The 25013-nt window shown below is 35.0% G+C and overlaps 1 long non-coding RNA gene and 1 pseudogene across 1 annotated transcript; both read right to left on the minus strand.

Moving 5' to 3' along the window:
- The window catches only part of LOC131180923 (DNA-directed RNA polymerase V subunit 1-like), a 30102-nt pseudogene extending 12715 nt beyond the window's left edge, over positions 1-17387 (minus strand).
- Positions 17388-18922: 1535 nt separating this feature from the next.
- On the minus strand, positions 18923-20205 carry LOC131169058 (uncharacterized). Its single transcript, XR_009149598.1, has 3 exons — positions 19857-20205; positions 19596-19749; positions 18923-19036 (listed from the first exon to the last, which is right to left on the minus strand). It is a non-coding gene; the product is annotated as an uncharacterized LOC131169058 (long non-coding RNA).
- Between the last annotated feature and the right edge of the window lie 4808 nt (positions 20206-25013).

Raw genomic sequence — 25013 nt, forward strand, 5'->3', positions numbered from 1 at the left:
GAATTGACGAAACATATACAAGAGAGTATCCCTTGGTACATGATATTTGCAGATGATATAGTTCTAATAGATGAGAAGCTAGAAGGAGTCAATAGAAAGCTAGAGCTTTAGAGAAGTACTCTCGAGTCAAAGAATTTTAAGTTAAGTAGAATGAAGATAGAATACATGCATTGCAAGTTCGGTGAAGGCCAAACTGGTGATAGGAAAGAAGTTAGTTTGGATGGAGTGGTACTGCCCCAAAGTAATCACTTTAAATATCTCGGCTCAATCCTTCAAGTAGATAGGGGATGTGAGGAGGATGTTAGTCATAGGATTAAAGCCCGATGGTTGAAGTGGAGAAGTGTCACGGGAGTTTTATGTGATCGCAAGATTCCTAATAAGTTGAAAAGAAAATTTTATTGTACAGCCATACAACCGGCCATGTTATATGGTAGTGAATGTTGGGCACTGAAAGAGTCGTATGTGTCTAAAATAAGAGTTGCGGAACTGAGAATGTTAAGGTGGAAGAGTGGTCATACTAGACTAGATAAAATCTATAATGAGAGTATTAGAGAAAAGGTAGGAGTGGTGCCAATTGAGGATAAGTTGAGAGAAGGGAGACTGAGGTAGTTTAGTCATGTGAAGCGTAAACATACGGAGGCTCCAATTAGACAAGTAGAGTATATTAGGTTAAAAGATAAAAAGAAAAGAAGGGATAGACCTAAACTGACTTTGAGAAGAGTAGTACAACATTATCTAGAATCATTACACATTTCTGAGGATTTAACCCAAAATCGTTTAGAATGGAGAAAGAGAATTCATATAGTCGACCCCAAATTCTTGGGATAAAGGCTTAATTGAGTTGAGTTTAGTATAAAACTTTAAGTAAAATAACAAACTTTAAAATTGGAAAACATGCTTCAACAGAATAGGAGGCCAACTTACTCCCAAAAGTAAAAATTTCACATCACAGAATAATATATAAACCAACAAAAAATGGAAACAAAATCAACATGAAAAGAGCCTATAAGTTCTGTTTGATGATATGCATTCACTAACACATCATGTACTTCCAACACTAAAACTATATGTACGGGAATGTGAGAACACTTTAAAAATTAAGTTTTCCCATAATCTTATACATATACACAAATGTAATCCATAACATTTCCATTTCAATTTCATATGTCGTGTAATTCTGGGAGATAATATGTGACAAAACTAGAACATTTTGAAATAACTTAAATATTATCACCATCTCATTAATTTACCACCTGATTAAATATCAAGCATGTTTGCAGCTTGTTAATGCCTAACTCTTTTTGCAGCAGCAAAAATAAATAGTTCAAATTGAACAAACTTTTGAAGCACCACTCTTACTCTTGATCACATTTCATCTTATCTCACAAGGTTTAATACAATAATATGGGTTTCATGATCAAAACTAACCTCCTATTCTGAATGTAACTGACATACTAAACTGAAAGACACCTCTACCCTTTTAAAAATAGGAGCAAATTTTTTCTTCTTTCGAAATGAAGTGATGGTCTCTTTGCGTTTTTGAAGAATAACCTCCATACCAACATTCAACTCTTGCAACTTCATCTATTCATAAAAGTTTCAATCAGTAACAAAAAGAATAACTATTAACAAGTAACCAAAGACATCATAAATAAAATAGGTGACTTCATAAACAAAATAGGTCCCTAAATGTTCTAATGTTTTAGGAATCAAATTGATAACCTTTTTGAGATGAATATGACCAACAAGACCAGCATCTGCCATTGTTTGTTGCTTCTTGTATCTGCCCATAAGAAGTCATCAGAACTTTAATTTAGATATAGCCGTAAAAATAAAAAAAAAATATAAAAATAAAAAAAAGCAAGAGCATGGTGCCAGACACAGAGTATGTATCTTGTATTGGCAGCCAAAAGATTATCAAATTGTTGAAAAGAAAAAGTACATCGGACAAAAATATAGTCCTCGAACCAAAACAACAAGCAATTCAACTTACATTCTTTCTTTTAAATAATAACCACCAACTTATTTTCAATATCTTTAGACAATATGATGCCCATTTATGTGTTGATGTGCTAGATCTGTGCCATGGGCTAGGCTCTGCTCCAGAGGTATTGTCCCCACAACTTATGCTAACAGCGATCCAAGGGGATTTTGTCCTGAAAAGACCCCTCTAGGGGAGAAAGGGAAGGCTAGTGCTTATAAGCAATCTAGCCCCTCGACTCCTAATCGATGTGGAACCCTGGGCATCAACATAGCCCCCCAGTCGAGGGGCTTGGGAAGAGGCACATGGCCACGTTTCCCACAGACGGCGCTAATATTGCGGTCCATGGAAATTTCTTGTAGGTATGAACCTGCAAAACAGAAAATAAATGGGTCACAAATCCACCAGGTATGAACCCGATGAGGACCCTCCGACGCTCAAGTTAGAGCTGTGATGTGAGAGAATAGTATATTAGATTGATTTGGAGAAAGAATGTACCTTCATAGATGATCTGATTTTTTTTATATAGGATATAGACAATAGTTGGTTAAGATAAATTAACTATGTAATTATATAAATATTATTAGCTAGCATAATTACAGGATTATATATTTATTTATAGTGCACAATTATAGACATTATCATATTTGATAATCCTACCAAGATTACTTATCTTTAATCAAGATTTTTCACTTTTATTGAGTGGGTCTTATAGTGATTGAACCAATTGAACGAATTTCACGGTTGAACCACTAAATATCATTAGGCTCATGGACTATCCAAAAACCTGAGTTACTAGATTAATTATATATATTTTGAGGAGCTCTATCATTAATCCAATAACTCAGGTTTTTGGATAGCACATGAGCCTAATGATATTTAGTGGTTCAATCACGAGATTCGTTCAATTGGTTCAACCACTATAAGACTTATTCAATAAAAGTAAAGAATCTTGATTAAAAATAAGTAATATTGATAGGATTGTCAAATATGGCAATGCCTAAAATTATGCACTATAAATAGATATATAATCATATAATCATGCTAGCTAATAATATTTATATAATTACATAGTTGACTTACCATAACAAACTATTGTCTATATCCTATATAAAAAAAAATCAGATCATCTATAGACGTATGTTCTTTCTCCCAAATTAATCTAATAAATTAGTCTCTCATATCAGCTCTAATTTGAGCGTCGAAGGGTCCTTACCGGGTTCATACCCGGTGGACTTCTGACCTATTTATTTTCTGTTTTGCAGATCCATACCCACAAAAAATTTTCATAGACCGCAACATTATGTATTCTGACCAATATGGGCCAGATTGATTTAAACTATTGCATAGTTCTATTTTCACTTTGCACAATTAAAGGTGACAAGAGCAAGCTTTATGTCCAAACAAAGACACAAACCATAGAAGATGAGATTAGCTGGGAAAATTCAAAAAAATCTATCTCTGCTGCATTATCATGTATTAATAGTTCAGGGCTGGGCATCAAAAGGTAAACCAATAACTATATCCTATTGATCAGGAATGGGAAGAAACATCACTGCTAAAAAAATTATTGGTAAGTAACAGTTTAGTGTGACTTATATATGTAAACCACAGCAGTAAGGTTACTAATTCCTAACAATTATGATCAAATCCATCAAAAATGTTTGAATAATAATAATAATAATAATAACAATAATAAAAAAACAATTCCATTCACAAAGGAATATTAGAGCTGAGGAGTTAAAAGATGTCATAGAGTCAATGTCACAATTGGCGAACTTGTTATTGAGATTCTTTAATTGTTTATCAGTAAACATAAAGCCTGAGTTTTAACAAAATTTCAAACATGAGAGGAAATTAGCTATAGAGGAAGAATTGAGAAAAGTGATTCGAAAGATACCGAGAACTCAACAAAATTATACTACCCCAGTCAAAAAGAGGATCACCTTGCTCAAAATAAATAGCAAATGAAAGCAACAATAACATTAGCATAAAATATTAATGGAATTAAAAGAAATGCTTAACAATTTTTTATCATGGATGAAACAACGATAATGACTATTGACAATTAAAGCATACAAAAGGCATAACAAAACCGTATAAACAAAAATAGTCAACAAAAATCAGCAACAATGATATCAGATGATTCAATGGAAAGCAATGTTTAAAGATGAATATAGCACACAATGAATGCACACATACAAGTACGTAAAATAATTGAAAGCAATAGAGCAATACAATGTTTAAAGATGAATATAGCACACAATGAATGCACACATACAAGTACGTAAAATAATTGAAAGCAATAGAGCAATACAATTGCACAAACAACTTACTCAATCATAAAACACTTTGAAATATCTTTAAGATTAACTTTCTCCAAATGATTCTTCAACAAGTAGGCAGCTTTTTCCTGGCAATAATTTTCCCCGCAACCACAATCATTAAAATACAAAATGATGTGGTGATCAGTAAGATCATTCTTGTAGTTAACTCGGCAAAGAAGTATTTCCTGAAAAGAAGTAAAATGACATGCAAGATGCATCACATACACTCTGGGATATAGCAAAATCCACATCTAAAAGCATCAAAATTGAGTTTACAATAAGCACAGATTACCTTCATCAATTCCCATGAGGAATTGCTACTTGGAGTGGAATCAAGAACTGCTTTATGTGCAGGATTGGACAGGGCAGTTGCAGCTAATACACCAGCAGGTTCACCCGCAGGGAATAAACTCTGTGCCTTAATTCTAGATTTTACTCCATACTCAAACTGAATGATTGAATTGCTGCATAGATTTCTCACAGTCCCATCATAACAAATAACAACATCTCGAAGGATAGCCATCAAGTTGTTAAATGAGGTCCCAGGTTCAAATAATCCTCTTGATGAGAGAACAATAACCTCTCTTGTAGATATTGAATGGACCATCTCTTCATATGGATCTAACCCACGAAAAAAAAAGCTTTAAATCAACCCTTACTGTGCAGATGGATAATCAACTCAATCAGCAGGATATTTGCTCTCAAAATGAGAAGCAATGTCCTCAACCAATGTTTTAGTATAGAACTTCCCTCTATCAGAAATTTGCAAGCCCAAGAAGACAATTTGTTGGACTGCCTTAGTCATGGCTGAATCACTCTTACTGTCAATTAGATCACTGTTATGGAAAGTCAATCACTATATTATTTCTCTGTATATTCTATATTCTGTATTCCTATTTAGGATTTCTTCCTAATTAGTAGAACATAATTATAGGAATCAATTGTATATATATACCCATATACAGATTAATTGAAATTAAAGAGAATCATCTCTTTTTACATGGTATCAGAGCAGGTCATCTATCTAGGATGACTATTTGTTCTCACCACCCAGCTTAGGAGAGACCTTGGCCGCCGACAGGCCATTTCAACTCCGATCAATATAGCCGGCGTAGCCTCAACCCCCTCATTCCACCACTGTGTGTTGTTGCCTGATCCGGTATACTATTAAAGGACTTCTAAGATTTGGCTCTCAGATCCTATTTCGGTATTTGCTTGATTTGTAATTTTGGGTTATTTTGCTACTGTAAGCACTTTGGATTAGAATTTCGGTTAGTTTTTTTTGTCTCAACAAATGGCAGACAATAAGAATATTATTTCTGATGTGATTCCGGTGATGACTAAGATCACGAAACACAAACTTAATGGTTCGAATTACCTGGAGTGGAGTAAGACTGTTAGGGTTTATTTGCGTAGCATTGATAAGGATGATCACCTTACTAAAGATCCACCTACGGATGATACACGACAAACTTGGCTAAGGGAGGATGCTCGGTTGTTTTTGTAGTTTCGAAACTCGATTCACAGTGAGGTAATTAGTTTAATTAATCACTGTGAATTTGTTAAGGAATTGATGGATTACTTAGATTTTCTGTATTCTGGTAAAGGGAATATCTCCCGTATTTATGATGTTTGTAAGGCATTCTACCGAGCTGAGAAAGAGAATAAGTCTCTCACGGCTTATTTTATGGATTTTAAACGGGTATATGAGGAACTTAATGTATTGTTGCCTTTTAGTCCTGATGTGAAAGTTCAGCAGGCCCAACGGGAGCAACTGGCTGTTATGAGTTTTCTTGCAGGCCTTCCTTCAGAGTATGAGACTGCTAAATCTCAGATTCTCTCCAGTTCTGAGATTTTCTCTTTGCATGAAACGTTCACACGGGTTCTTCGTAGAGAGAGTACCCAATCTTCACAACCTGCTAGTAGTGCTCTTATTAGCAGTAATCCAAATGGACAACAGGGTAATAAAAGAGGAAGTAGAGGAGGAATTACAGGCAACAGAAGTAATCAGCGTAATGGAGAGGCTAGTTCTAATCAGGACTCAAAAAGAGTCATTTATTATTATTGCCATGAGCCTGGCCATACAAAATATAATTGTCCACAACTTCTGAGGAAAAATCAGCGATCACATATGGCAAATATGGCAGCAGAGGATTCTACAGTATCTTCCTCAGAGAAAACTATTTTGGTATCTGCAGAGGATTTTGCACAGTTTTCCCAGTATCAGGCATCTCTAAAGCCTACCAGTTCCCCTGTTACTGCGATCGCTGAGTCAGATAAATCCACTACATGCCTTGTGTCTTTCTCATCCAAATGTGTTATTGATTCTGGTGCGACAGATCACATGACAGGTAATTCTAGTCTTCTATCTGCTTTTCAATCTAATCTCACTTCCTCTACTGTTACTTTAGCTGATGGTTCTACTTCTTGTGTCATAGGTTCTGGAATTGCGAACCCGACTATGTCAATTTCTTTGTCATCTGTTTTGTTTCTACCAAAATTCTCTTTTAATCAACTTTCTGTTAGTAAACTTACTCGTACCTTAAATTATTTTGTTTTCTTTTTTCCTGACCAGTGTTTGTTTCAAGATCTTACGACGAACCAGATTATTAGTAGAGGACGTGAGTCAGATAGTCTCTATATTCTGAAAAATCATGTACCGCGGTCGCTTGTTTGCTCCAGTACCTTAACACCTCTTGAAGCTCATTGTAGATTGGGCCATTCTTTTTTATCTACCATGAAGAAGCCGTGTCCTCAGTTTTAGTCTTTATCAATACTAGAATGTGAGTCGTGTCACATCATCGTTTGCCTTCTGTGTCTAGAGTCAATAAACGAGCTTCATCCCCTTTTGAGTTAGTTCATTCTAATGTTTGGGGTCCTTGTTCTGTTACTTCTAAAACTGAATTTCATTATTTTTTTACTTTTGTTGATGATTACTCTCGTGTTACCTACTTATATTTAATGAAAAATCGTTCTGAGTTATTTTCTATCTTTTGTGCCTTTTGTAATGAAATCAAAACTCAATTTAATATTTCTGTGTGCATATTAAGAAGTGATAATGCCAAAGAATACTTTTCAGCACAATTTCAGTCTTATATGACACAAAATGGCATTCTTCATCAGTCTTCCTGTGTGGATATCCCATCCCAAAATGGCATGGCCGAAAGAAAAGATCGGCATCTTCTTGAGGTAACTCGTGCTCTTCTTTTTCAGATGAAAGTTCCTAAACACTTTGGGCAGATGCAGTTTCTACAGCATGTTTTTTAATCAATCGTATGCCGTCTTCTGTCCTGAATAGGGATATTCCTTATACTGCTTTGTTTCCTACAAAATCTTTGTTCCCTGTTGAACCCCGTATTTTTTGTTGTACCTATTTTGTGCTTGATGTTCGTCTACAGGTTACTAAATTGGATCTAAAGTCTCTCAAATGTGTCTTCCTTGGGTACTCTCGGCTGCAAAAAGAGTACCGTTGTTTCTCTCCTACTCTTAATCGTTATCTTATTTCTGCAGATGTCACATTTTTTTAGTCCACTTCATTTTTTCCTCAATTATCTGTGTATGAGAGTCAGGGGGAGGAGGATGATTTCTTAATATATACTGTCCAACCAATATCTAGTCCTCTCCCACAGCCTGTTCCTTCTGTTTTTAGACCTACTCGACCTCCCGTTGTTCATGTTTATTCCAGGAGATTAGAGATTCCTGACTCAGATCCTCCACCAGCAACTTCGTTGGGAGATCTTGTACCTCATACTGATCATGATTTTGATCTAGACTTACCCATTACTCTTCGTAAAGGCAAACGTTCATGTACTTACCCTATCTCTTTTTTTATTTCTTATAATCAATTGTCTTCTTGTTCTCGGTATTTTGTTACTTCTTTAGACTCTGTTCCTATCCCTAATATTGTTGGTGAGGCACTGTCTCATCCTGGCTGGTGTGATGCTATGAAAGAGGAAATAGAGGTTTTAGATGTTAATGGTATATGGGAACTGTTGCCTTTGCCCATTGGTAAGAAAGCTATTGGTTGCAAATGGGTATTTACAGTAAAGGTAAATCCTGATGATTCTGTGACTAAGCTAAAAGCACGCCTTGTAGTAAAAGGATATGCTCAGACATATGAGGTTGATTACTCTGACACTTTTTCTCCTGTAGCTAAACTTACTTCTGTTTGCCTGTTTATCTCTTTAGCAGCTACATATGATTGGCCCCTGCACCAATTGAATATTGTTATGGAAAGTCAATCATTATATTATTTCTTTGTATATTCTGTATTCTGTATTCCTATTTAGGATTTCATATTTAGGATTTCTTCCTAATTAGTAGAACACAATTATAAAAATCAATTGTATATATATACCCATGTACAGATTAATTGAAATTAAGGAGAATCATCTCTTTCTACATGGTATCAGAGCAGGTCATCTATCTAGGGTGACTATTTGTTCTCACCACCCAGCTCAGGAGAGATCTTGCCTGCTGACCGGCAGTTTCGACTCCGATCAACATCGCCAGGGTCGCCTCAACCCCCTCATTCTACCACTGTGTGCGGTTGCCTGATCCAGTATATCATTAAAGGACTTCTGAGGTTTGGCTCTCAGATCCTATTTTGGTATTTGCTTGATTTGTGATTTTGGATTATTTTGCTGTTGTAAGCACTTTGGATTAGCGTTTCGGTTAGTTTTCTTTGTCTCAACAAATGGCAGAAAATAAGAATGTTATTTCTGATGTGATTCCGGTGATGACTAAGATCACGGAACACAAACCTAATGGTTCGATTTACTTGGAGTGGAGTAAGACTGTTAGGGTCTATTTGCGTAGCATTGATAAGGATGATCACCTGGCTAAAGATCCACCTACGGATGATACACGACAAACTTGGCTAAGGGAGGATGCTCGGTTGTTTTTGCAGCTTCAGAACTCGATTCACAGTAAGGTAATTAGTTTAATTAATCACTGTGAATTTGTTAAGGAATTGATGGATTACTTAGATTTTCCGTATTCTGGTAAAGGGAATATCTCTCGTATTTATGATGTTTGTAAAGCATTCTACCGTGCTGAGAAAGAGGATAAGTCTCTCACGGCTTATTTTATGGATTTTAAACGGGTATATGAGGAACTTAATGTATTGTTACCTTTTAATCCTAATGTGAAAGTTCAGCAAGCCCGATGGGAGCAACTGGCTGTTATGAGTTTTCTTGCAGGCCTCCCTTCAGAGTATGAGACTGCTAAATCTCAGATTCTCTCCAGTTTTGAGATTTTCTCTTTGCATGAAACGTTCACATGGGTCCTTCGTACAGAGAGTACCCAATCTTCATAGCCTGCCAATAGTGCTCTTATTAGCCGTAATCCAAATAATAGAAGAGAAAGTAGAGGAGGAATTACAGGCAACAGAAGTAATCAGCGTAATGGAGAGGCTAGTTCTAATCAGGACTCAAGAGGAGTCATTTGTTATTATTGCCATGAGCCTGGCCATACAAAATATAATTGTCTGCAACTTAAGGCGAAAAATCAGCGATCACAGATAGCAAATATAGCAGCAGAGGATTCCACAGTATCTTCCTCTGAGAAAACTATTTTGGTATCTGCAGAGGATTTTGCACGCTTTTCCCAAGATCGTGAAAGCCTACCGCCTCTCACATCGCGATCACGAGTCAGGTAAATCCACTACATGCCTTGTGTCTTCCTCATCCAAATGGGTTATTGATTCTGGTGCGACAGATCACATAACAGGTAATTCTAGTCTTCTATCTGCTTTTCAGTCTAATCTCACTTCTTCTACTGTTACTTTAGCTGATGGTTCTACTTCTTGTATCATGGGTTTTGGAACTGCGAACCCGACTTCGTCAATTTCTTTGTCATCTGTTTTGTGTCTACCAAAATTCTCTTTTAATCTACTTTCTGTTAGTAAACTTACTCGTACCTTAAATTGTTCTGTTTTCTTTTTTCCTGACCAGTGTTTGTTTCAGGATCTTACGACGAAGCAGATTATTGGTAGAGGACGGGAGTCAGGTGGTCTCTACATTCTGGAAAATCATGTACCGCGGTCGCTTATTTGCTCCAGTACCTTAATACCTCTTAAAGCTCATTGTAGATTGGGTCATCCTTCTTCATCAACCATGAAAAAGCTATGTCCTCAGTTTCAGTCTTTATCAGTACTAGAATATGAGTCGTGTCAGTTTGCAAAACATCATCGTTTGCCTTCTGTGTCTAGAATCAATAAACGGGCTTCATCCCCTATTGAGTTAGTTCATTCTGATGTTTGGGGTCCTTGTTCTGTTACTTCTAAAACTGGATTTCGTTATTTTGTTACTTTTGTTGATGATTACTCTCGTGTTACCTGCTTATATTTAATGAAGAATCGTTCTGAGTTATTTTCTATCTTTTGTGCCTTTTGTAATGAAATCAAAACTCAATTTAATATTTCTGTGTACATATTAAGAAGTGACAATGCCAAAGAATACTTTTCAGCACAATTTTAGTCTTATATGACACAAAATGGCATTTTTCATCAGTCTTCCTGTGTGGATACCCCATCCCAAAATGGCGTGATCGAAAAAAAAAATCAACATCTTCTTGAGGTAACTCGTGCTCTTTTTTTCAGATGAAAGTTCCTAAATACTTTTGAGCGGATGCAGTTTCTACGGCATATTTTTTTATCAATCGTATGCCATCTTCTGTCCTTAATGGGGATATTCCTTATACTGCTTTATTTCCTACAAAATCTTTATTCCCTGTTGAACCCCGTATTTTTTGTTGTACCTATTTTGTGCGTGATGTTCGTCCACAGGTTACTAAATTGAATCCAAAGTCTCTCAAATGTGTCTTTCTTGGGTACTCCCGGCTGCAAAAAGGGTACCGCTGTTTCTCTCCTACTCTTAATCGTTATCTTATTTCTGCAGATGTCACATTTTTTGAGTCCATTTCGTTTTTTTCTCAATCATCTGTGTATGAGAGTCAGGGAGAGGAGGATGATCTCTTAACATATACTGTCCAACCAATGTCTAGTCATCTCCAACAGCCTGTTCCTTCTGTCTCTAGACCTACTCGACCTCCCGTTGTTTATGTTTATTCTAGGAGATTGGAGATTCCTGACTCAGATCCTCCACCAGCTATTTCGTTGGGAGATCCTGTACCTCATACTGATCATGATTCTGATCTAGACTTACCCATTGCTCTTCGTAAAGGTAAACGTTCATGTACTTACCCTATCTCTTCTTTTGTTTCTTATAATCAATTGTCTTCTTGTTCTCAGTGTTTTGTTACTTCTTTAGACTCTGTTCCTATCCCTAATACTGTTGGTGAGACACTGTCTCATCCTGGCTGGTGTGCTGCTATGAAAGAGAAAATGGAGGCTTTAGATGCTAATGGTACATGGAAACTATTGCCTTTGCCCACTGGTAAGAAAGCTATTGGTTGCAAATGGGTATTTACAGTAAAGGTAAATCCTAATGGTTCTGTGGCTAGGTTAAAAGCACGCCTTGTAGTAAAAGAATATGCTCAGACATATGGGGTTGATTACTCTGACACTTTTTCTCCTATAGCTAAACATACTTCTGTTCGCTTGTTTATCTCTGTAGCAGCTACATATGATTGGCCCCTGCACCAATTAGATATCAAGAATGCTTTCCTTCATGGTGATCTTCAAGAGGAGGTATACATGGAGCAACCACCTGGGTTTGTTGCTCAGGGGAAGTTGGATAAAGTTTATAGGCTTCGGAAGTCTCTTTATGGCTTGAAACAAAGTCCTAGAGCCTGGTTTGAGAGATTCAGTGAAGCAGTACAGGAATTTGGTATGCAAAAGAGTAAGTGTGATTACTCAGTATTTTATAGGCAATCTGAGGCTGGTCTAATTCTCCTGGTAGTCTATGTGGATGACATTGTCATCACTGGGAGTGACTCTGCAGGTATTTTATCTCTTAAAACCTTCCTCCAAACCCAGTTTCGGACCAAAGACTTGGGATTGTTAAAATATTTTTTGGGTATTGAAGTTATGAGAAGTAAGAAGGGTATTTTCTTGTCTCAAAGAAAATATGTCCTCGATTTATTGACAGAGACAGGAAAATTAGGTGCTAAGCCTTGTAGTGCACCAATGACTTCAAATTTACAACTGTTAGCAGGGGATAGTGAGTTGTTTGAAGATCCAGAGAGATACAGGAGATTGGTAGAAAAATTGAACTACCTTACAGTCACTCGTCCTGACATTGTTTATGCCGTTAGTGTGGTAAGTCAGTTTATGTCTTCCCCAACTGTTGCTCATTGGGAAGCCTTGGGACAAATCTTGTGTTATCTGAAGGGCGCTTCAGGAAGAGGTTTGTTATATGGTAATCATGGGCATTTGAATGTTGAATGTTTTTCAGATGCTGACTGGGCTAGATCTAAGGTTGATAGGAGGTCAACTACTGGATATTGTATTTTTGTTGGAGAAAATTTGGTATCTTGGAGAAGCAAGAAGCAGAGTGTAGTTTCTCGATCTAGTGCTGAATTCGAATACAGAGCCATGGCACAATCAGTATGTGAGGTAATGTAAATACTTCAATTACTAAATAAGACAGATTTGTCTGCCTGCGAAATTATGGTGTGATAATCAAGCTGCTCTCCATATTGCTTCTAATCCGGTGTTTCATGAGCGGACCAAACATATTGAGATTAATTATCACTTTGTTCGTGAAAAGATTCAACAACAGATCATCTCAACAAGACACATGAAAACTGGAGAGCAGTTAGGAGATATTTTCACAAAATCTCTGAATGGAGCTAGGATTGACTACATTTGTAACAAGTTGGGCATGATTAACATCTATGCTCCAACTTGAGGGGGAAGTGTTATAGAAAGTCAATCATTATATTATTTCTTTGTATATTCTGTATTTAGAATTTCATATTTAGGATTTCTTCCTAATTAGTAGAACACAATTATAGGAATCAATTGTATATATATACCCATGTACAGATTAATTGAAATTAAGGAGAATCATCTCTTTCTACAGATATCAAGAATACTTTCCTTCATGGTGATCTTCAGGAGGAGGTGTATATGGAATAACTACCTAGGTTTGTTGCTCAGGGCGAGTTGGATAAAGTTTGTAGGCTTCGGAAGTCTCTTTACGGCTTGAAACAAAATCCTAGGGCCTGGTTTGGGAGATTCAGTGAAGCAGTACAGGAATTTGGTATGTAAAAGAGTAAGTTTGATCACTCAGTATTTTATAGGCAATCTGAGGCTGCTCTAATTCTCCTGGTAGTCTATGTGGATGACATTGTCATCACTGGGAATGACTTTGCAGGTATTTCATCTCTTAAAACCTTCCTCCAAACCCAATTTCAGACCAAAGACTTAGGATTGTTAAAGTATTTCTTGAGTATTGAAGTTATGAGAAGTAAGAAGGGTATTTTCTTGTCACAAAGAAAATATGTCCTCGATTTATTAACAGAGACAGGAAAATTAGGTATTAAGCCTTGTAGTGCACCAATGACTCTAAATTTACAACTGTTAGTAGGGGATAGTGAGTTGTTTGAAGATCCAGAGAGATATAGGAAATTGGTAGAAAAATTGAACTACCTTACAGTTACTCGTCTTGACATTGCTTATACCGTTAGTGTGGTAAGTCAGTTTATGTCTTCCCCAACTATTGCTTATTGGGAAGCCTTGGGACAAATCTTGTGTTATCTGAAGGGCGCTCCAAGAAGAGGTTTGTTATATGGTAATCATGGGTATTTGAATGTTGAATGTTTTTTAGATGTCGACTGGGCTAGATCTAAGGTTGACAGGAGGTCAACTATTGGATATTGCGTTTTTGTTGGAGGAAATTTGGTGTCTTGGAAAAGCAAAAAGCAGAGTGTAGTTTCTCAATCTAGTGCTGAATCCGAATACAGAGCCATGGCACAATCAGTATGTGAGGTAATGTGGATACTTCAATTACTAGATGAGATAGGTTTTAAGACCTCCCTGCCTGCGAAATTGTGGTGTGATAATCAAGTTGCTATCCATATTGCTTCTAATCCGGTGTTTCATGAGCGGACCAAACATATTGAGATTGATTGTCACTTTGTTCATGAAAAGATTCAACAACAGATCATCTCAATAGGACGACACATCAAAACTGGAGAGCAGTTAGGAGATATTTTCACAAAAGCTCTGAATGGAGCTAAGATTGACTACATTTGTAACAAGTTGGACATGATTAACATCTATGCTCCAACTTGAGGGGGAGTGTTATGGAAAGTCAATCACTATATCATTTCTCTGTATATTCTGTATCTTGTATTCCTATTTAGGATTTCTTCCTAATTAGTAGAACACAATTATAGGAATCAATTGTATATATATACCCATGTACAGATTAATTGAAATTAAAGAGAATCATCTCTTTCTACAATCACCTAGTGAAGATGACCTCAAAATAAATTCTGCAATAGGTAGTTTTGCATAGCAGATGTGATTTTCCAATTGCAACTCCACCATTTCATTGTATCTTGATCTTAAGTGACTAAGCAAAGGAGAAATGACCTTAAAATCTCTATGAATACACTCTATGGCAGCCCTAGATATGTAGAAGTCCTCCAAGTCAACACTAAAACCTTCAGAAAAAAGATTTTCCAGCAACAAAGGCTGCAAAGAGTTGAAGAACTTGAAAACAGCATCAGGACCTTTCTCAAAAAAGATAGAGATCACAACTTCATTAAGGATAGCTTGCACAATATCCCTACTTAAGTTAACCTTTGCAATGTCCCCTTTACGTATGAAGTATCTTTCCCCAGTGCAGTCAAACTGATAGGGCAAAGCAGTCTGTAGTATCTGTGGAGCAGTCCAAAATGGGCTAGAGCGGTGAACTTTCCATATGGCAGGTTGTGGCAAAGAAGATGATACAAACAAAGTTAATTGCTGAGTAGTTGCTTTGCCCAAGAAGTAATCCTTAAACATGGTCTTCAACAATAAAAGAGAATCTGTGGTCAGTTGCAAATTTAGATTGCCACTATGAGAGCTAAACAACTGCTTGTCAACTGAAAACAGCTCCAAGACTTCCACTTGTGCTTCAAGGGACTGGAGATAGAATAGATGAATGCAATCACCATCAAAATCAGCACTCAAGGGCCCACAAATAAGAGGATTGCTCTTCACAATGTGATCATCATGCACATAAACAGACGGTGCTTGCGAAGAATGTTTGTGTGTCGTTGGAGGTCTATTGATGAAGACTGCATCTCCATCCATAATTCGCTGATGGACAATCTGACCAGGATGAAGGAATGTGTGTCCCTTAGAACCTTCTCTGAGTGAGTAGGTGGAAGATCCATCCTTGTATGTCAGGCATAACTTGTTGTCCACAAGCTCTTGCAGATATTTGACATTGTGCATATTAACCCTCTCTTCAAACGTGATTCTCTGAGTGACTTCAAATGGGATGCCAATCTCATTCACACGCCTGTATGCGCGTGAAGAGAATCCAGAACCCTTTTTTATGAACAAAGTCCTCATTTTCTCAAGCCATGCTTTGGTTGAGGAATCATTGGACTCCTTGTGCATCCCAAATCTTGGTTCAACATCCTGAGATGCTCTTGCAGTACCTCTAACTTGAAGATATTGACCCACTGCTGACTGCAAATTAATGGCTTGAACTTCATGGGATTCAAAGTTTGCTGGACCAGATCATGAGCTTTTGATTATCTCAACTTGCTTAAGAACTTTCTTAAGCATGGATATAGAAAGTTCCTATAATGCAACATTGAAGCAATAAGTACCAAATTCAACTATAAATTATTAAATATAATAACCAAGGAAAAAGGTAAGCTACTTACAGAGGACATGACGCTAGCACCATCTGAAATGTTTGGAACTGACAAGCAATTTGGAGGAACCAGTATAAATAGCATGATACAACCATCCTCAGGAAAATACCCTTTTCTAGAAAGTTTTTTTCTAGTCTCGTGTGGAATTCTGCTAAACATTTCCATCACCTGTGAGATATAGCATCACCAACGCCACACCATGTATGAGACACAAGCATATAGAGAAGAAAAAGAAAAATGAAAGGAATTGTATCAGGAAGCAAGCTCATATTTCCATCTAAATTGATGCAAATAGATGCCTTACATCCACAAAACATGGTATCAACAAAGCATGTGTTGAAATCCAAATGATTGGATGGATAGCAAACAGAAGCATTAAAAAAATCCCTCATTGATGTCGTGAATAAGCATCACATTATTGGCCATTTCCCTCTCATAATGTGATTGAAACAAATGGAGATGCAACACCTATTGCCAGGTGAAAACAAAAAATATGAACAAGAAATGACAAACAATTAAATATGAAGCAAGGAAAAATAGGATCAGAAACACAAGTCTCAAAAGGTAACAACAAAATCTTGTCAACCAACATAAACAAAATTTAGAGAGAAGAAGAGAGTGAAATACCAACTCATTAAAAATGTAAACCATATACGCTCTTCCCAGGGAAAAAAAAAGAAAAAAATTACCATATTGTGCAACAATGGCAAATATCAAACATAAAGCATGAGGTACTAGAAACAAACCTCACAAAGAAGCAATGTTCAATTCACGTCATCACCATAGCGAAAACCATATCTTTCTAAGAAATTCCAAAAACCATCTCTCAATCTCATCCTAGATGGTAACTTCAATTTGCCAAAAAAAAAAAAAAAGCACCATCCATCGTTTTAATCTCTCTGATGGAAATTTGTGAAGCCTCCTACAATAAAGCAGTGAAATTTAAGAAATTATAAAATAGAAAAAGATAAGCCATCCTGATAAAAAGGACTTAAGCTAGGTAGAATATTCTCCACGAGAGAGAGAGAGAGAGAGAGAGAGAGAGAGAGAGAGAGAGAGAGAGAGAGCAATAAGGAACAAAGAACAAACTCACTTAGTAAAGAAATAAATGCAATAATAAAATCTATGTACAATTAGTAAGCATAATATCTTCACAGCAATGCCAGGTGAAAAAATAAAAAGAATTACAGTCTTATGCTCACCTCACAACATGAAAACAATCGTTTAGCCACACCATTGCCCTTCTCTTGAAACTGCAAGTTATAAACTATTAATATCAATCTTATAACATAAAAGCAGAAAATTACTAGCACATAGCATTAAAAAACAAAGTTCTCCACAAAAACATCAACTAATTGCAGCTCCAAATGCATCACTCTTCTTATAAGCATCACAGGATGCAAGAAATACTAGCATTCCCAAGTGAAATATGGCATTTGGAAAGTTTTATTTCTTTTCTCCATTCTTATTATCCTTAAATCATAAGAGGTGCATGCCTTGCTTTATGCTTCCATTATCAAATTCAATCAGAATTAAGCAGATATTGAGACACAGTGAACACCATGAATTGGCAAACATATTCTGCGCTTCTATAGTTCTACTCAAAACTAAAGAAACTAAAAGAAAGATGGAGGAATATTTAATCAGAAAGTACCTTGTTTGTTTACATTTTCAAGCACTTTAAACATAATAAGCTCAACAGTTGCTTCAGTTCAATAACATGACTCGGATGATAGATAGGTATTGGCAGTTCAATATATCCAAAATGGCCTAAAAATGGCAAAAGAAAAACAAAACACTCAACTTTACTTTTGAAAATGATATGCAATAACATAGCTATCCATGTTGTATTATGCTTGCATCTAATTGATAGATACAATAACAACAACAACTAAACCTTAATCCCAAACTAGTTGGGGTCAAGTATATAGATCATTTTTGCCATTCAATAACGTTAGAAACAAATTCCACATCAACATCCAAAAATTACAAATCTTTTTTTGATACTAGTTTGCTCTACATCATTTTAGGTCTCCCCTTTTCCCTTTTTACCTCTTCCACAACTAACTCATTGCACTTCCTATTCCTAAGGCATTCAAAGCTCTATGTTGGACATGACTAAACCATTTTAATCGACATTCTCTCATTTATCCCCAATGTGTGCTACATGCACTCTATGGTGAATGTAGTCATTCCTAATCTTATCTATTATCGTGTTACCAAACATTCATTTAATGATATACTGAAGAATAATAAAAATTAACTTACCTTCACATTTTCCAGGTTCAGAAGTGCCACAAGACTCACATTTACCAAATTCAAGAGGCAAACCAAGGAATGGATTTGTACGCTGACTAGAATGGCTTATAGGTCATTTACTGACTGATGCAGTAGACTGTTGAAGAATAGAGAACAATGAAATTACATGAAATTATTATGAAACAATACAAAGATTTAAGAGAACAGTAATCAATGCCAGCAGTCAGTTGATAAAAATTGCAGAATTTGACAAGCAATATGCTGACCTTAATTAGTGCAGTCTAAGCTCATGTATCTTAGAATAGGATAGCAACAATCAAGCATCAATACTCAAAATACTTCCTTTGAAAAATTTTCAAATATAGTCCGCCATTCTGCTTCTTTCCCACCCAAAAAAGCACCCCAAACAAATAAATAAATAAGAAAGATAGAAATAGCTGGAGAAAATTCCTCTAAATAATGCACAAATAGACTGTACATTTAGCTGTATGTATGGATATTTCAGACCAATCATTTAAGGAGACTACCATGAAAGCAAATGACTCAAGTTAACAAAACAAGGAAACACCAAAACCCAGATTTATACTTACTATTTCCTTATGAGTAGCCAAACCAAATCTGATTCCAACTATCTCCCCCTCCAAAATGGTACATTGAACATTGTCCTCCATTTCTTTATTAGCAACTGAAAATTATGCAGAGAACAAAAGATGTTGAGTTCCAGAAGAAGATCTGATAAAAGACATAAACAAAGGAAAAGTACAGAAAGCCAACAGAAAGGATAGTTCAACTTCCACCAACATATTAATGCTGTTAAAGATGGTTCAACTTCCAGCAACACATTAACGCGGTTAAACAAATACCAATTTTTTGCTAAAAAACCATACTAAAAATATATATATATAAAAGAAAAAGTTGAAAACAGTATTAGAAACATAACGATTTTTAAAATCACTCCTGAGTATGAATCAAAAGAAAAATGGAGCATTCAACTCATTAGAGTAAAACCCACACGCAGATATACAAATTAAACTAGCATTACAATGCTGAATGCTGAAACCAGTTTTGCCAATAAAATAGAATAATGCTCTTCATTTTTAGTCCTCTTTGCTCAAAGGACAAAGGATAACAAAATTGTATTTCGGCGCTCGGTCCATTTCCACTCCTTCAACTTTCTCAACAGATAAACACAGAGACTAAAAATGCAAAGACAAAGGTGAAAGAGAAAAGAAAACCCAAATTACCTGCGATATTCCTCTAGAGCCTCCGCTTCAATTCCATTGCTATCAACACCAGAACCCCTGTTTCAAGACCCCAATACACGATCCAGAGCAAATGCATTTGTTATAAACATGAGAAAGTTGGAGTGCGCAAGGCCCTGTTTGACTCCATTGAAAACTGAAACAAAGGTAATAAACAATAAAACCCAAAATGTCTCATAATTTTCTTCAATCCAATACCAAAAAAGAATAAGAAAAACAGGGAGACATTTTCAAAAAAAGCACCTCCAATTGTGCCTTGAAGTTTTCTCCAGTGGAAAAAGAAATGACCACCAAGAATCCGATATCACAGCTTTCTCTCTTTCCTTGCATTTTCCCACACTCTCACTAAAAACTCAAATGCAACCACAAAGAATGAAACCCACCTTTAGAATTCCGGCTCCCTCTGTGCTTTGACACCGCGATTCTGACCCACAAAAACCCTTAAAAAAAAAACCGCAAATAACCAAGGCAGAGCAAATGGGTGTCCAGGGCTCAAGCAAAAATAAAGTTGTAAAGACGAATTTTTAACGTCCCATACAAAAATGTGTGTTAGTGTTTTGTTCAGTTGTACAGAGTAGAGTGCGTGAGTTGGAGGGGCGAGACCTGCATGCACAGAAAATTACCTTTTTTTTTTTTCCGCTTTTAAAAAGGTGACCTGTTTTTAACCTCTGGGTTTAATTTTTTCTTTTTTTTTAACCGTTTCCGGGCATTGGGTTTTGGGCCCTTACAATAGATTGTTTGTGAAGTTCAATATTCTTTCTGTACGTAAATAATTACCCTAGTTAAAATTTTTATGATAATTAAAAGGATAATTAAATAATTTTATTTTTATAAAAAAATTAAAAATTTATTTAATTTCTTTTTTTTAGAAATTTAAATAAACGAATATCAACATAATAAATAATTGATTTAATTAAGGAAGAGGTAATAATATTAGTTCTAAAAATTATATAAATAATTATTAATTTTATAGAGATAAAGGGTAAAATTAAAAAAAATAATTAATTCTCCTTAATCTTCTAAATATGACAAATAATTTTAGATAAAATAAAAATTAAATATGACTATTATTTATAAATAGAGAGAGTACTATTTTTATATATATCGAAAATTTAGTGATTTGAGTTTTTTATAAGTAAAATGACTTAGATACTTTTACAATATGTTTGGGAAGGTAGTAAATGTAACATTCTAAATTTTTAAATAATTATTTTATTTGTAGTTCTATGATTTTTGACTAGTTTGGCTGGCCTAAGAGAGGTAGTATGATGTTGTTATGATGTGAGCCAGAGGCTATTGAATTTAGAAGTATTGTTTGAGTTGTCTTACAGGTTGGGTAAGTCCTAGGTACAGGGGATACTCTGTCAGATTTTCGGCATAATTTATAACGTCTTTTGTCTCTTTAAAATCTTGTTTTAAAGTTAGTACTGATAAATTTATGATATAATTATTTAGGTGATCAAGGTCAACCATCCTCCTCCACTCAGCCATCACAGCAGCTTCTGGTTAATCTGTGAGTAGATATTGATTTTATTTATAATTTCAATATTATTTTATGATTAAAGGCATGCCCATACATCACTTATACATATATGTATGTAGTTAAATATTAGGCACTCCTTGCGTTGCATTTTAATTGATGAAATTATTGTAAAATGTCGCCTTAGGGTAATTTGGAGCTGGGTGTGTGTGTTGGCGTGCATGTGGTGTAATGGTATTAGATATGTTAGTAGTATGTCCTAGAGCATATCATTTAGTATGTATCTTATACATATTTTATTAATAAAAGGCAATTTCATTTTTCCATTTACATAATGTATTTATGTGTAATAGAAAAGGTCCATTAATATTTTATTAGAAATTCTATTCTTAAGTTGTTAAGAATATGAGTGACAGTATTTCTAGCACAAAGTATCATAAATTAGTTCACAATCGAGGATACTTCACAATAAGGACATGACTTATCCAGAAAGATTATAATTATGTTTGTTCCTAAGGTATTTATATGAGATATAAATAAGATGGAATGGTGAGTCTCATGCCATATAACAAATATGATAGGCACTTATACATGATAAGTAGGCCGAACCAGTGACACACATGACAAGCACATGGAGTTTACTCTTGTCAATGCATTGTCATATATCATATCAGTGTATATAATCTTTAGATCTGGGATAACACAGTTATCTTGTATGTAGGTGGTTTGAGTTTGATACTGCTTTCATACTTGTACTGTGTATGGGTATATAAGCATGTGTTGGCTCCTACTAGTTATATATGAACGTAGGTGTTGATCAATATGGAATCTGTTACTCTAAGTAAATAGGGATAAAGTCCTATGTTCATTTGATTGTTCTTGATGTTTCAAGTTCTTGGCCAGGACAGACAGATTTAGCCAGAAAAGAGTTTATGACAAGAAAATCTAATTAATCAAGAACTGAAATTAAAAGAGAACATAAAATTTATAGCAAATGGGATTTGACATAAACCATGGCTCCAGCTCGAATTAGGATTTTGTAATAGAGAGATTCCAGTGCATGGTAACATATGATTATAGGTTCATTCAAAGGTATTCCTTGTTACTAATTGGGTGGCCATGGCATGCTATGCTAGGTGTCAACCATGGTCTATGAGATGACTAAATGATTTAGAAAAATTATTTATAGTAAGAAAGAGTTATGATGATATTAAGAGTTAATATCATATCTCATTGCCAATTAGTGGTGAGCCTAGTAAGTCACACACATACACAAGTTAATCACCAAGTTAAATGTGATTTAATTGATTAATTAAATAGGTTTGATTTGCAATAAGATTGCAAAGTCCCTAGCATGGCTTGAAACAAAATCTAGGTTATTGGATGTATAGTACAAGTTAAATTTATATTTAAAGTGTTTAAATATGAATTTAATTATGAGAAATTAATTAATAGAGATTAATTAATTAATTTATATTTGATATAAATTGATTAGAAGATGAGAAATAATGATTTTGGGTTGAGAACTCAAAATTAAAACATAAGGGAAATTTGGTCATTTCACAGGGTGACATGTGGCACAATGAGATGGTGATACATGGCATCATATAAGCTTGTTGTTTGTCTTTCAATTATGTAAAATGATCAAAGTCAAGATTAAGTCTAGCTTTGACACTTGGCTTAATGTGATTAAGTCAATTAAAATTAAGATGCAATGTGGTGATGACAGGTGGCAAGGGTTTTAAGTAATGACCTAATTATAAAAGAGAAAAGAAAGAAAAATAAAACTCATTATTCTTCTTTGTCTATAGGTGCCGCCACCTTTTGCTCCCTCTCCTCTCTTCATCTTTTCTCATCAATTCAAAGAGAAATCAATTGTTTTCTTTGAATTAAAATTGCTAGAAATTATTTATAGTGTCCTATACACATCTACAACCTCTCTAAAGGCAACAACCTAAATTACAATTGGTTGGCAAGGCTTGAGAAGCTAATTTAGGGGCTACCCATTTGTGATCTTAGTGTGGACAAGCTAGAGGGACAACAATTAGGGTCCTAGGTGCTTCCTAAAGGTGGCAATTACATCACTTGTGCATCAAAAGGTTAGTGCAAATTTTATTCTTTCAAACTAGGATTCAATTGAATTAATTTATTAATTCAAAATCTTAAATGACAAATATAGATCCTAATACATATTAAAAGTATTTTAATATGCAATTGAGCATTAAGATTAATTAGGCACATAATGGATGTTGCATGATGCATGAAACCCTATAAGAAATTTTTGAAATTCAATGCTCTAATCTAACAATTTACATGCTTCCACTCCTTCAATTGGTATCAGAGCCACTACATTTGCCATTTAGATTGTTTGATATGAGATTTGAGTATGTGATTTGATCAAAAATTGATTGATTCATTGCTGGTTGAGGTTCAATATGTGGTGGCTTGAGTGTATATGACCACCATAGGTGGCGGCATGAGTGTTCATGCCCACCATAGGTGGCGGCTTGATTATGAATCACACCCTAAGGGTGTATTTGATGTATCGGCTTGATTTTTAAGGTCCATAATTAGGTCCATACCTAATTAAAATGTTTAATTATGAATTTTAATCACACAATTAAATTTTAAAAATTGTTTTCAAGGTATTAAATTTGGAAAGAGTTTCTAAATTTAATTTGTTTGAATGAGATTCAAATATGAATTTTTAAATTTGTTTGAATGAGATTCCAATCTGAATTTTTAAATTTGTTTGAATAAGATTCAAATATGAATTTTTAAATTTGGTTGAATGAGATTCAAATCTGAATTTTTTAGTTAAATATGAGATATTCAATTTAATTTCTTAGGATGTATATTTTATTTAGTTATTAAATTTTAATATGCATGATGGATGATCATGGATAATAAAAGACCAATGTAATTGGATTTATTTCTTTTATTTTTCTTTAGGTTGTAAATTAATTAAATTATTTTGGTTGCATGTATTATAAGTGTTGTAATAATTTTGGATTGTAATTTCATTTATTTGAGGACTTTAAAGTCAATGTTCTTGTAAATTCGCCTTGGTATGCCAAAGATTACAATGTAATTGGATTGCAAGAGGATCAAGGAGGTCAAGGGCATTGGTGGGACCAGTGGGAGGAATTCAATATCAAGTATTGATTATGTATTCCTTCAGCAACTCTTGTAAAATGAATGAATGAAATGCACCTAGGAATGTCCTGATTCAATTCTTGGTGGCTCAGAATTAATTCCCTTATAAAGTCCATGATCATACCATATTTATTGTTTATCCATGTATGCATAAGATGTATGGGAATGTATGCAAGTATATGATATATGCATGCTAATTGGATAATGTGCAAAGTGAGACCATAATAGTAATTAAGCCGACCACTAAATCTTCCAAACAAATTATTAAGTTGGAAATAGTATAAGGAAGGTAATTATATCATGGGCCCTCCATTGAGGCAATTAATTTAAGAAATATTAAATACTTGCATATGATGCAATTAATTTAAGAGATTTTCTTAAGAATAATTGTTAAGCATGAGATGTTGTAAATATGTAAATGGTTTGGTGGCCAATAATGGATGTGCCTGAGGATATTAAAATTATTTGCATGTTTATTGGCTCAATGGGATCAACTTAACTAATGCAAGATAAGTCAATAATGGATGTGTCTGAGATTTTGAGCATTAGGGGCTAGGTAAAGGATTGAACCTCACATGAGATGTGATGGGCAAGGAGTTGCTCACTTATAGTTTATTGTAATTCCAATAATGGATGTGCCTGAGGATGATCAATAAGACTATAAGAATTCAATCACCCACTAGAAACCTATCCAATTAGGATTTTTGTTTCCTACTTTAAAAGTGTAGGATTCGCTAAGTTAGTGGGAGGACCAATTTGATTAA

Source organism: Hevea brasiliensis, chromosome 6 (assembly GCF_030052815.1).
Source record: "Hevea brasiliensis isolate MT/VB/25A 57/8 chromosome 6, ASM3005281v1, whole genome shotgun sequence".
Lineage (NCBI taxonomy): Eukaryota > Viridiplantae > Streptophyta > Magnoliopsida > Malpighiales > Euphorbiaceae > Hevea > Hevea brasiliensis.